The sequence below is a fragment of the Myotis yumanensis genome, unplaced genomic scaffold (assembly GCF_028538775.1).
Source record: "Myotis yumanensis isolate MYYU_CA2020_CCGP unplaced genomic scaffold, mMyoYum1.0.hap1 SCAF_11, whole genome shotgun sequence".
Lineage (NCBI taxonomy): Eukaryota > Metazoa > Chordata > Mammalia > Chiroptera > Vespertilionidae > Myotis > Myotis yumanensis.
The window spans coordinates 32750602-32764819 of NW_027223762.1; the positions used below are offsets into that span (position 1 = coordinate 32750602).

At 40.0% G+C, this 14218-nt stretch overlaps 1 long non-coding RNA gene across 4 annotated transcripts in view; it reads left to right on the forward strand.

The window, feature by feature from the left end:
- Positions 1-14218, forward strand: part of LOC139019428 (uncharacterized) — a 546272-nt gene that overhangs the window by 396987 nt on the left and 135067 nt on the right. For all 4 annotated transcript variants that reach the window (XR_011473106.1, XR_011473108.1, XR_011473109.1 and 1 more), the window contains exon 4: positions 11048-11155. This is a non-coding gene — a long non-coding RNA (uncharacterized lncRNA). The remainder of the gene's footprint in view (positions 1-11047; positions 11156-14218) is intronic.

Consider the following 14218-nt stretch of genomic DNA (forward strand, 5'->3'; position numbering starts at 1 on the left):
GAGCACGCAGCTCAAATGCCCATGGTTTCTTTCCTCAGCAATTCAGCAACTCCAAGAAGCTGAGAAAATGGTACCCCGTGATCCAAAAGAATGACTAATCTGCCAGAAGGCGAATGTTCTGTCTTCCCAGAGGACTGTTCCTAAGAAGACAAAGAGCAACAATAACAACAACGAAATAACAATAATAGCATGGGGGATGAGCTGTAGATTAATACACAGACGTTCAGGAGCTTACAGAATTACCCCCTCCCCCCACCTCCCCGGGAATTGCGTGTTTTGTCTCATTGTGTGCCTGGACTGTTTACAGTGTCTGAAAGCGCCGTGCTGCTGTAAGAGCGGTGATATTATCCTCCCAGAAATTTCATTTTTTGTTGAATGTTAAATGTGTCCCCTGAAGTTTATCACAAACAGCATGAAGGAATAAAACTCCACGTGGCTGGTATTCAGTAGACTTCATCCCCATCAAAATGGCAAGCCCTTAAGTTAAAAAAAAGTCTGAAGGGTTGTGATAGATGGGAGTATTGGGCTTACCTTCTTGGAGGGGTGCCTTGGCAAAATGCATGGTTTCAAACTTTATATAAAAATGATGCTGCTGCAGTAAGTGGGAAGAACATGTTGTCATTTTTGGACTCCAGACAAAGGCAAGGGTAAACAGCATTAAAATGGAATCTCTATTTTTAACTTACCTTTCTCTTTCTAGAAATCGCATCAAAATCAGATGACACATAATACTACATATCTTCTAAGGATGTAGCAACCTCCCAGCATAATCCACAAAATCATTACTTTCCCAACTGCTAGTCCGATATATAAGGTCTGAAGGCACCACCAACCTTCATTTTGATTCTAAGAACTCAACTTTGTTAGAAATCGTCAATGAAACGCCATAATGCTTTTAACGGCTCTTGCTTTTGTTGGCATCTCTGGGATGAAGATATTTAAGTGGCGAGGCCCCCTTTTCTCCTTTATCTCATTACATTTCCCCACTCTTTGGGCAGCTTTTTCTCTTTTTTTGAGTCTCTTGCTTTGCTTTTGTTTTTTACTTTCTTAATTCAGAAGTGCCATGTAAGGGCATCAGCACCAAAAACCTCAGAGCACAGGGCATTTAAAAGTGTAAGAGCAACTGCAGAGAGGACTTGGGGAGATGCTGCCCAGGGGTTTCTTCTGCTCTGCTCTTCCTCAGAGACTGAGATGAGGGGACACAGGGTGGAGTCCCAGACACCCTCTGAGGCTGCTTGGCTGGTCCTTCTGAAGGACGGGGGCTGCAGAGAAGAAACAAACACCCCTACAGAATCACTCTGAGGGTGTTCAGACCCTTCCAGGTTAATACCTAGTCCTTGCATGACCCTCACTCTCTACTGGGCCCTGCTGTAAGGGCTTTAGACCTGTTACCTCTTTACACCTTGCAACAATGGCAGGAGACAGGAAGTATTCTTCTATTTTAGGAAACTGAGGCAGAGAGTGGCTGTGGGAACTTGATAGGTCACAGAGCAGTGAGGCCATCTGGCACCAGAGGCCAAACTCCTCCCTGCTCTGCTCTGCTGATCCCGTTTTTATCCATGGAAGAAGCTTGGAAGTTCAATGTTAAATGTACTGTGCTTTGACTACCAAGCCCGCAGGCCATCTTCCCATTGTAGTGCAAGCAACTTAATTTTTATTTTTCCTTGTTTGCATTGATCCTCTCTGGTCACTTCCCAAGACCAGCTTGGGGCCAATATTTTTAATTTTTTCACACTTGCCTAGCAGTAGAAAGATGCAACTTCCCCAGTCCTAGAAAAGTTCTGTCTGTAAGCATACACTGGAAGTAAACGTGTGATCTTACTTCATTAGTAGTCCTGTGACTCTGGCGCCATCCATCTCAGGTGGCTGGAAGTAATCTGAAATCAGACTTGGCACCCCCTCATTGTGTGTCAGTTCAGTCACATGCAGTATACCAGGGAACATAAACATAGAATACAATGTTGCTAATTTGGGGCTTTTATTTTGGGGAAATTAATTTTTTCTAAAAAGAGGAAGTGACTAATAGTCACTTCTCTAATACATGTGTATTGATCCTTACTGTGCATCTAGAACTATGCTAAAGGAGGCAGGGAACATGATGATACATAAATAAGGGTCCCTCCTTTGGGGGATCATAGACTAATAGAGAGAGAGAGAGGATGGAAAATGAAAGCCTACAAAATAAATTGGAAGTCATAAGAAAGTAAATACAGTAAGTATTACACCTGATTTAAACACAAATTTCTCTGAATTTGAAAGGAAGGGAAAGAGAGAAGGAGGAACTAACGTTTATTACGAAACTACACTATTTCAGATGCTTTCTTAAGTGTTTTTGATGTAATTATTGAAATAGCCTTGAAAGGCAGATGTGATTATTTCTTTATTTTGCAGACAAAGACTTCAACTCATCCAAAAGGATAGCTACCCTGCCAGAGGGTGAACAGGTTTGTCTTCCCTAGGGCTCTCACCATGGCTCACCTAAATATTTGGTGGTAGATTTAAATCTTTGAAGCCAGATCTCAGGTTCGAGTGGTCAGGGAAGGCTTCATGGAGAAAGTGTACTTGAGCTGATCAAGATTGAGAGCATATGGGCTGGAAGAACTTAAGGTGATTCCTGGCAGGAATCAGCATAAGTAATGTGGTGTTTAAAAGACTCTGAACACACACTGAGCCAGAGAAAACTTAATAGTACTAGAACACTGATTTAGGGGAAGAGTTGGAGATAATGTTAGAAGGAGGCATGAAGCTAGGTTTGCATCAGTATTAACTTATTATGCTGAAAGAAACCACCATACTCACACAGTCACTAATCTTTCAATCATACTGCTACATTCAATCTGGAATGTAGCACCAATAATATTTTACATTAGATTTATTAAAATTTGTTTTCATAACAAGATATATGGGTTACATAGGAAATCATCTCTTTTCCTTCCTGTTATCATTTATTGAATTGCTCTTTGGTGAAAATAAGCTGTGCCAACCCCAATGCGGGCCTTACCCTCTTACCATTCCGGTCATCATTTGGTTTACCTGAATAGGTCAAGTAAAGGAATCCCTGTGGATCCAGATATAGGGGCCGCATTCTACCAGAACTGGAAATGGAGGGTGGTGACTGCACTGTCTTCTTTCTGGGACACACATAACTTTCTGAAAATCCTCTTTCACATTCTAAAATATTCAGGGTGCTTTTGTTGTTCTCACCATAAAAAAAATAATCATCATGAAAGTATTATCATGTTTACTTTAAAGCAACTCTTTTTTCTACATTTTAATTAAAAGTTGTAATTCACCATCTTTTGACCAAGTTATCTTCAATCTTCATCTTATTGGTAATGGGTATTGGGCAGATTCAAGAGAGAAATGCAAGTGTTACTTAATGCAAACAGTAAAATCTCAGCATTTGTAGAGATACGGTTCTGTTCATTTCATGGGCTGTGCTAACTCTGCCTTTTTAATTAGAAATATCCTCCTGCTTATGCAGGAATCCTGGGAAAGGGGTATTGTCTTATTCATTATGTATTCCATGAGAATTGCAAGCGGACAAAACCAGGCATAATATGATGACTGTTGTGTTATTAAAGCACTTTAATAAGGTTACTCCCTCAGTAGAGTGAGCTTTTCAAATACCCATTTCTTTTTCAAGAGGTGAGCTACATGGAGCAGGATGCTGGGTGCTCCTCTGGGTATATGCAAGGCCCCCTTTCTGTATGTATTTTATGGATTTCTATGGGTGTACTCCCAGGACTAGTGCCTCTGCCTTTTTAGTCCCCTGTCCTACCTTAGGGAGTGATGTCCTAGAAAGCCTTGGAATTTCTATTTTAGTCCTATAGTATATTAAGAGGAAATAGTTTAAAATAATGATATATGGGGGAAAGGTCTGTAAACAAAGATTCACTCCAGGTGGGGCATTTCTATGCAATGCTGCCCTGCTATTTTTTACCCCTCTGTGCTCAAACCCCACCAACTAAACACATCGGTTAAGATTTCAATCTGTAATAGTTTTCATTAAAAATAAAATCTTTAATGGTACTAAAAATGTCTTTTAAGAAAGAAAATGGAAGTAGTGAAGAAGGGTGGGAGGCAGGAAAGGAGAGGGAGAAGAAAGGGAGGGAGGATGAAAAGCGGAGAAAGAGGGAAGGAAGGAGAAAAGGAAGATTTTTTTTTTTTAAAAAAGGGGGCCCACACAATTGCAGCAGAGCAAAAACTTATCTATATGCATTACTTTGATTTCAAATTATTTTTAGCATGGCTTTTATTGTACTCATTGTTACATACATAAATCTTTAAAGTAATACGTTTTGTAAGAAATGGTCATAAAAATTTACAGCCAGTAGCTTTTCCCCTGTCCCTTACAATGATATTCTACTAAAACCATTAAATGGTTCTCATTAATGCCCTTTAAATGATTGTGTAATGACCCACAATCGCTTGTAAGTGAACAACCATTAAAGAATTACCAGTTCTTAGCATGCTTTTAAGTACAGCTTAAATACATGGGAGGTAACATATAATATATTAGAAAAAGTATTAAATTTGAAATAGTAAAAACACGATCATCACAAAAGAATGAATAGTGTGCAACTCTACCCTGCAATGACCACGGTTCCTACTGAACACGTTATTACAGTAGATTGTATGGCATTTGTTCTTTTCCCGTATTGAATCTCTTCCTTTTTTTCTGGGATTAAAAGTAATAATAATAATAAAACCCTGCCACAACAGGAGTGAGAGTGCATATAAAAGCAAATGGGAAAAATAATGAAAGCCATGCATAGCAGACAGCAACCTATCTGAACAAAAGTGCACAGTCCAACCCGAGGTAGTTTCTACAGGAGGGGCAAATATTCCTTTTTCCTTCACCATACAGATGTTAGGTACGGGATAGTCTAAGCACTTGGATGATTGCATTTTTTTACGTATCAAAGTATTCCACATGGGAATATGGTCAAAGATAGTAAAATATAATAACTCTTACTGAAGGTGGAAGGTCAGATTAATCCCCTGCTATTCCAAGCATGTTTTGTCAGAAGCTAACCCACCCATGTAAAGTTGGGCAGTTGATTTGTCCTAAATTACAACTATCAAATAAAGTTTGGTGGCATTTGTTTTTTAAATTCTTTCACTCCCAACAGACCTTGTTTATACTCAAGTGCCATTTTGATGATGCGGCCATAGAATCAGGGCCACGAGAATCTTATCACCAGACAGAGCAAGGTGCAGGGTGAGCAGAGTTACACCAGGGACAAGAGAAAATCCAATGCAGTAATTTATTTATTTATCAGGAGTCATCAGAGGGAGGGGTGCAGTGGCAGGGGCAATTTGGGGTCAGAAGGCACAGCTACATACTCTTCTTGTGTCATTTAGAAACTCAAGATCCACATTGGATTCCCCAACTGCCATCCTGTTGGCCCCTCAGATTGGAGACACAGTCATTTATTTGTTCTCCAGCAAACTCTCTTTATCTTTGCATGTATAACCATTTTTTTTCTAGTTGCTTCCTTCTGATGCAATGAGCCAGTGGCAGGGAGGCAATTGATCAGAATTATTTCTCTGTGTCATGAAAGTCTCATCTTAGCTCTCACTTCCTCTGGGGACCCTTCCCTAATCCCACACAACCGTTCTCATAATGGTTATCGAATGTTAGTATAGCCACATACGATCTGGGAGGGCAGGAATTATGTCGGTTCTGTTCATGCCTCGATGCCTCTCCCCTAACACGGTACCTCACAATGCAGGGTTTCAAGGAGGGGGTCAATGGGATAAAAAGGGAGATCTCTGTAATACAACAATAAAGATAAATTTAAAAATATATGTAATATATCAGGTTATTACACTTACCCATAAAGGTTGCATAAATAAGTTCTGTTGGTCAACTAAAGCTGGATAATTCTATATAGATTACTATTCAAAAACACAACAGTGTTGGAAATCTACAAAATTATCACCAGAAAGTAGAAAGTTGGGCCTGTCAGGACTAAAATGAATCCCCATCATTCCCCAGTCTCTCCTTTCTGTGCCTCTCCCTCTTCCATGTTTGTACTCTCAGTCTCCACCCTCTTTCAAACGACTATGCTTCCATTATTCTTATCATTTTCTCCCATGCCACAAAGCTCCATCTCCTCCTAAAGTTGCTCCCACTTTACCCCAGCCCATGGATGTCTTTGCATGTTGAAACATTGTCATAGCATTTAAAAAGGAGTATTTCTATTCTATGACAGCAATTCTGAGCATTGGTGGGTTTGTGGCCAGCATCTCCTTGGTACCCTCCGATCCTGAGAGTGGTACGAGAAAGTGGTGTGGAGAAAGAAGGCTTAGGTCAACTTGAAGGCTGACCTAGGATAACACATTTTCCTTAATTGATTCATAAAACAAGTCCAGCATAGAAACAAAGATGAAAACAGACAACCAAAACAAACCCTTTATCCTCTCGATAATTTCTTAGCTCCTTCTCAGCTGGTAGTCTCTTTCAAAGTCAGGGACCTTTCTCTTCTCCAACTGTGAGGACATATCCAGCTCTGAGCCCCTTCCCGGTGTACCTGGCAGTGGCTGCCACAGTGTGTTATTTAAGAAGCTCCATTTGGCTCCATGCTCTGCAAAGGAGAGGAGCATATGGCCTTGACTGTTAAAAATATTCATGAGTCACGTTGCCCAGTACTGAAGTACAGCCACCTCAAGGGCAAATCTCCAACAGCTCATATTGGTTTACACCATGGAATGAAGAGCAGATGAAGTTCCAGGAGGTATTCAGAGGAGACAGAATGCAGTGACGCAAGTTAGAACCTGGTCAGTATGCTGGGCTGCACGTCCCTTCTGGAAGGAAGCATGGAGTGTTGGGAGAATATCAAAGTGAGGGATCCCACTCTCTGGCTCCATTTAGAGACCCAGTGATCTGCTAAACCCTTCTCTAGAAAGACCTGGAGTAGACCTGGAGGGAAGGGTTTACTATATTCATTGACTCCCCGGAGACTTCCCTCTTCTGTCCATGACCATGGGGAACTCACCTTGCCTCATGGCGTTTGTTTGTTCCAGAGTACCACATGCTCCTAGCAGAAGATTCTTCCAGGCACAAGTGTTCATGATTTTAAGAAAAGGTCTTTACTTTTAGGAAACTTATGAAAAAGTTTAGATTGTGGATTTTTGTTATTGTTTTGGTGGTTGTTTTTATTGTAAAATTTCTGAACGTTTCTGTGGAAGTGGCCCTAAGTGTGTTTGGCTTCTGGGGACATGTTATGTGTTTCGTCAAAGTGTTCAATAAGCACAGTTAAAACAAATAGGGTTGGGGGATAAATGTCTTAGCTGTTAGATGGTCTAAGAGTAGACTATAATAGATTCATGATTTAGAATACAATGTACTATTTGCCCTTTGTACTTCTTTCTATTATAAATTAATCATTAGAGGGTTCTCTCTGAAACACTTCTCCCCCCACCCCCACTGTGTATCCTGTTTCAACCTTCCCCTTGCCGGCAACTGCACCTGACTATAATTTGGGGAACACAAATTGTAGTGGTTCAGCACTTTGTGACTCCTCTAATAAGTTAATGTCACTCCCATCTCCTGGCACAATTCAATTCAGAACGGCTGCACTGTATCATTAATGCATTAAAAAAATGTTGTGTTTTTAGACTGAATACCTGGAATTAGTTGGGAGCCTGATGATCCAAAACAGACTTTTTTTTACAGTGCTTGGGAGCCCCGAGGAAGCAATTCTTGTTTAAGCATCTGCGTTATGAGAGAAGCCCAAGTACTTCAAAGGTCTGTGCAGGATGCTCAAAATAGGCACCTTGCCAAACAGAAATTGAAACACATATACATACTACACTATTTGCCTTACAGAAATTAATTTTCAGCCAGCGGCACCTCGGATTATTTAATATTTATCTTTAGCTGCAGGAAGAAGAATCTATTACTTTATGAGTTGATTTTACTATTTTACCTGAATGTTTCGGTCAGTCTTTCCAGTAAAAGACACTTACAGTCTCTCCTATGACCTGCCTATCACCCTCTTTTTAAATTATTATTCTTATTGAAGGATTCAGAAGCCATGGGAAGATTCATTTTTAAATCACTTGATTTCCCCAGTCGGTTCCCTGGGAAGAAATGATCAGATCCGTTCAGTGATGTGAGAATAGGTCCTGGATCCGTTGAATGGCCTCGGGGGTGGTGATAGGTGTCACAGGAACAGGTTTAGATCACAGGTAAAGAAACTGAGTTCTAAAACCTCTCTCCACCTCTGTGACCTGGGAGAGCTCCCTTAACTTTTCCAGCGCCTCCCCCTCATCATCTGTTCCTAATTAGTTTAGAGTCAACAGTCCCTCTGCGGCTCTCTCCCCCAGCGATGTGTCATTCTGAAATGCCACCAAGGTCCGACAGTTCCTCCTTCTGTTGCTGAAATTCCAGAGAGTTGTGTGCTATGTTGATTGTTGGCACCCGTGAAATTAAAGCACCAAGAAAGGAATTTGTCAGTGTGGTGAATACCAAAATGACTGATAGAGTATCAGGGGGACTTGAGTGTATAAAAAGCCACAATATTGCAAAGTACCTTGTAGATGGGAACTGTTAAATATCAATGGACCATTGCTGTGTCTGCCACGTCAGCACTTCCCTGTGACCACAGTGAGAGAGATGCTAAAATGTCATTTCATGGACCACATTATGTGCTGCTTACAATGAATATTCTGGCCATGGTTTATTACATTTTTGATAAATTGTAACTTCTTGGGCCCAAATTTGGTTAGCTTATCTCTAGTGCCATTTAAATATCTTGACGTAAAAGACTGAATTTGCCCCAAAGATTTAATCATCATTCAGCAGCGGTCTGTAACCATGTGGTACTAATTTAAATTACTGTAGCAATGGACAAGTCTCTATCCAGAAATTAATAAATGCAATTTATAAGGAATGTTAAGTAACAACTAACAATTTAATGCTTTGTGAGTTTCAGCCAAACTGATTAAATAATTAAAACAGATTTCTAGGGATAGGGGAAGAGATTTTACCATAAAAGAGATAAACAGTTTGGGAATTGCATGCATTCTTTTAGACATTTAAGATAATTAAATCCAAAACCTATGTTAAAATAACACTAAAGGTCTGGTTTAAATCAGTAGTGGGAATTGCTAAGTTAAGAGTTGAACACCATCCTCATGTCTGCCCCCTTGTTTTAAATAAGGCATGTGGGGACTCTCGGAGCACTGGGTCAGTTTATAGAGCAAGCTATTGGTGGAGCAATATTGGTCTCAAGCACAATTGGATGTATTCAATAGCACTTCCTTCTTACCATGATGTTTTTAGGCTTTTACGTAGCTTAACTGGATGTTGAGAATCTCTCAGAGTTTTTGTACAAACCTAAAGCTTTCTTATACATGATTTTCAGACTCTTATTTATTTTAAAAAAAGGAATTTAGAGATCATAGCTGTTTCGATTTAATGTGCAATAAGTGTAATACGTACATTTATGGGCTTAAAATAATTCATTTTTGCAACCTATTGAGAAGGGCTTGTATATGTACAGTATAGGTATGTCTCTGTGATACAAAGATTAATAAAGCATCAAAGCATTCTATTTTCTGATGAATAATTTTATAGGCAGCAAAAGCAGATGGGTAGCCCCCTTGAAAGAAATGACCATGGATTACAAATAGGATGTATTCCTTTTAGGGATTTTTTTTAAATGACTTGCACAAATGCCTTGAAAAGTGTCCACCAACCATCCTTTAAATTGTATCTGCAGCCCAGCAACGCTGGTGAAGAAAGACCAACTAGCTAACCCTTTGTGCCAGGGCCTCCCACCCTTACTGTGCGAATGCTGGGTGGTGGTCTCCACAGGAAGGAGTGGAAATGTGGAAGTGGTTTGAACTGACCAGCTGTTTGGGGATTAGGTTGATGCAAATAGAATGTTCTGCTCAATAGGTTTAAAATTCATTATCTTCTTAATTGAACATATCATACTTTCCTCAAAATGTACTTTTCTCTCAAAGGGAAGGCAGGGGAAGGTGGGTAGGTAGGAAGAGATCAACCAAAGACCTTATATGCCTATATGCATAACCCATGGACACAGCCAATAGGGTGGTGAAGGCCTGGGGGGTTGAGGCGGGCTAGAAGGGGTCAATGGGGAAGGGAAGGGGACATATGTAATACTTTCAACAATAAAGATTAAAATAATAAAATAAAAACAAGAAAGAAAAAAAGTACTTTTCTTCATATGATAACTAATTATCCTGGTTTGCCTGGGACTGAAAGGCTTCCTGGGATGCAGAATTGTTAGTGCTGAAATTGGGGAAGTCCCAGGCAAACCTGGATGAGTTGTACATCTTACCTTTTAACTTCTCTTACTTTCTTTATCTTGATGAATCACACTGTCACCTATTCAATCATTCTGGACTTTTCTACTTATTTTTCCACATCCAAACTTCCACTGAGTGCCATCAAGTATTTTATTTCTGCCTCTTCTCCAGACTCTCTGTTATTGTCTTGGCTCAAGCATTATCCTGGTCTTGCCCCAACTATTGCAGCTACTGCTGGACTTGCTATCACCCCAATATCCCTATGATTCAGCTTCCAGTGATATTTAAAATGCCTGTTCACTTTGTTAATCCTTCAGTGTTTGTTACTTATTATATAAAAGCCAAATTTATGTACACGGGAAGAGGGGAGGGCCTTCCAACAGCTGGTTCCCATCAAAATCCCCAGGCTCACCTCCATCCATATCCTTCTTCAACTCTGTTCTCTAGCCAATTAAACCCACTTGGAGTTTCATGGAGGCAGAATACTAATTCACATTTGTACACCTTTGGCTGTAATATGCCCTTCCCAGCCCCCTTTAATCTGGCCAGCAACTAACTATTTTTCAAGACCCAGTCCAAGCAGCCCATTCCTTAGGAAATCCTTCATGCCCGCTCTGCTAATTGACCACCGCTAATTCTGTGCTAGACTGTGCTTTGTATACTCATCATGTTACAGTTGTTTATGTCTTTGTTAATTGTCTGTTCTAGATTATGTGCTTTTTTAGCAAAGAGGACCTGATTTATTAATATTTATTTCCAGGTTTCAGTGTCCAGTCTGACACAGAGCAGACGCTGGAATGCTGGTGGAATGGATGCAGAATCTCTCTCCATGCATCACCGGCACAAAGACAGCAGAGCAATGTGTGTGGTGAGTCTCTAAGCACTTTGACAATGCCCTTCTCATAGCACCTGATTGGAACTTGTAGCTATTTACTTGTTCATCATGTTACTATTGTATCATCTATTTACTCATAGAGGAACTTCTAAATGTAGATTTTATGTCCACTTTAGATCATTGTTTTCTTATGCTATATTAGTTTTGATTCAGATCTAGACAAATGTTGACTGCCTAGCCAACACTCATCTCTCTGACCCACTGCAGGCCGTTATTCTTCCAAAAGAAACCTGTTTAGTTCATGTTCCCCTCTCCTCTGTGGGATCGTGTACTTCTGAAAAGGTTGCTTCTGTTCCCATGGGGGTGGCTTCTGATTAGCCCAAAGCAATTACAGTGGCCCCATTCCCTATCAGTCCATAAGGAGGACTAGAAGTTCAGGCTTGTGACACAATTCTGGCCAATGAAATGTAAGACAATTCTGTTGGGGGTCTTTGGGAAATGTTCATTCTTACAACAAAGGTACTGAGGAAGAAATGGTCTCATTATCTAGATGTCATCCTATTTATATGTGACACCTTAAACTACTACTGTAGTCATGTTGTGACATTGAGGGCAGTCAACCTTTTGATGAAGCCTAACTCTGAGAGCAGCATGGCAGAAAAGTAGAAGGAATCTAATTTTTATATATATATATATATATATATATATATATATATATATATATATTATTGATAGTATTACAGATGTCTCCCATTCCTGCCCTTACCCCCTTTCTCTCAGTCCCTACCCACCCTTCAGGTCTTCACCCTATTGCCCGTGTCCATGGACTATGATATAAATATATAAGTTCTCTTCTCGTTCCCCCATTTCCACATCGAGGTATGTCAGTCTGTTTCATGCCTCCATGCAGAACCTAATTCTTGATGTCATTATGGAGTCTCTGATTCTGTCCCAGCTAGAGTCCCCAACTTCCTTCTTCTAGACGTGTAATTATATTACATGTGGCTAAAAGTCTCATAATGGACACAGACAAGTTTAGCATTATAATCTGAGAAGGATGAGGCCCTTTTTAAAATACATACCATGTGGTATATCAAAGGGAAGGATGAAAATGCTTAAAGTATGCTTGCAATAGAGGCAGAAGCCAAAATGACCACTTGAGAAGATTCAAATTCTACCATTCGTTCAATACCTATGTTAATGAATCAATCACTGAATGAAGATTCTGTCGGAGAAATTGTACTAAGTGCTTGTAAGGAACACAAACGCTAAGCAGTAGCAGCCTTTCTCTATATGAGCTAATGGTCTCATTAGTGAGCTGGGACAATGACCTAAATGACTATATAATAAAAAGAAAGCAATAGATATTATAGCAGTGATAAGGATCTCACATTTATTGAACAATTACTACTCATCAGGCACTGTCCTCAAGACTTTTGTTTACATCAGCTGTATTTCTCTCTCAAATATTTTCCTCACAGAACACGTCAACGTCTAAAAATATTTACATAAATCTCTCTCATTCAAAAAGCGAGATAGCGAGAAAGAAAGAAAACCACTCTTTCCTGACATTGCTTTCCTCTCAAGATAAAATCTTATTTCCCTTTACAGACTTAAAAACAAGTTTTTTAAATTAATGAACTTTATTTCTTAGAAGAGTTTTAAGTTCACAACAAAACAGAGCAGAACGTATTGAGATTTCCCATCTATCCCCTGTCTCCACACACACATAACCTCCCCTACTAATGACAGCCCCCACCACAGTGGTACATTTGCTATAATCAACAAAACAGTATTGGCACATCATTGTTCCCCGAAGTCCATCACTTACATTAGAGCCCCTATTGGTGGTGTACATCTCTGAGTTTTTACAAATGTAGAATGACAAATATCTGCCATTGTAGCGTCATACAGAACAGTGTCATTACCCTAAGATTTTCCTGTGCGTTGCCTATTCACCCCCCTTCCCCCCTCACCATGTTTTTTTTCTAATAAATAAAAGCCTTTTAAATAAAAAGGTTTCTTCTAGGAGCCTTTAAGTTTTCATATCATATTCACCTTTTGATCACCTGCATTTATTTTCATTCCCCTCATTTTTCTGAAACTGCCCTGAAAAACGTCATCGTTGACCATATTAACAATTCAGTGCCTATACCCCTGCTACTAACCTCTTTTTTCCTCCCCTCAGCAGCACCGTCATCTATCTATCCAGTTTACCTAAGCCAGAAAGCTCAAGCCCACACTTGGCTCTCGCCTCTCTTTCTCTCACTTGTTAATTCTGTTTCCAAGATTTTTATTGCATAACCTTCTCCTCAAAGAAAGGCAGCTTTTCTTGCCTTACCTTAGGCTTCCATCACCACTACTTGGCACCACTGTAAAAACCTCCCAGCTTTTTCTCAAGCCAACCTACACCCTGTCAGGGTAACTTTCTAAAACACCATTCTCTTCCTGGAAATGCTTGAAATGTTTTAGTAGTGCCTCTTTCCTGCAGAATAGCATCTAAACTCCTCAGCTTGGCCCTAAAGGTCTTCACAATCCTGTAAACATGCTACCTTCCCAGAGTCATCTCTAGCCACTCCTCCTCCATGCTCTCTTCTACCTACATGGAAATAGTCTGTGGCCTGAGCAGGTGCACATTCACGGCTCCAGGGACATTGCCTGGTCTCTTCTCTCTGTATGGAATGCCCTCTCTTCCTTGTACAGGTAATGAGGATATTGCAAATGTTTCCTGCTTTCCTGTTGATCTTTACACAGAACTTTTAACATATCTCTCACATGAAAACTATTTTGCTATGTTGTCAATCTGTCTATGTGCCTGATCCTCTCTCTTAAATGTGAGCTTTTGAGGCAAGGAACTCTGCTTCATTCTGTCTCATTCATCAATGGTTCTAGTGCTTGGTACAATGTCTAGTACTTAAGAAATGTGTGTTGAATTAAGGTCATTGTGATGGTATGAACAGAGTGTGATGGGAGCTCTGAGAAGGAGCAATTGGAAGGGTAGTTTTATTCATTCATTTATTCAACAAATATTTTCAGAATACCTACTGGGCCAGGTACTCTTTGAGGCACTGAACATAACAATGAACAAATAGAAGA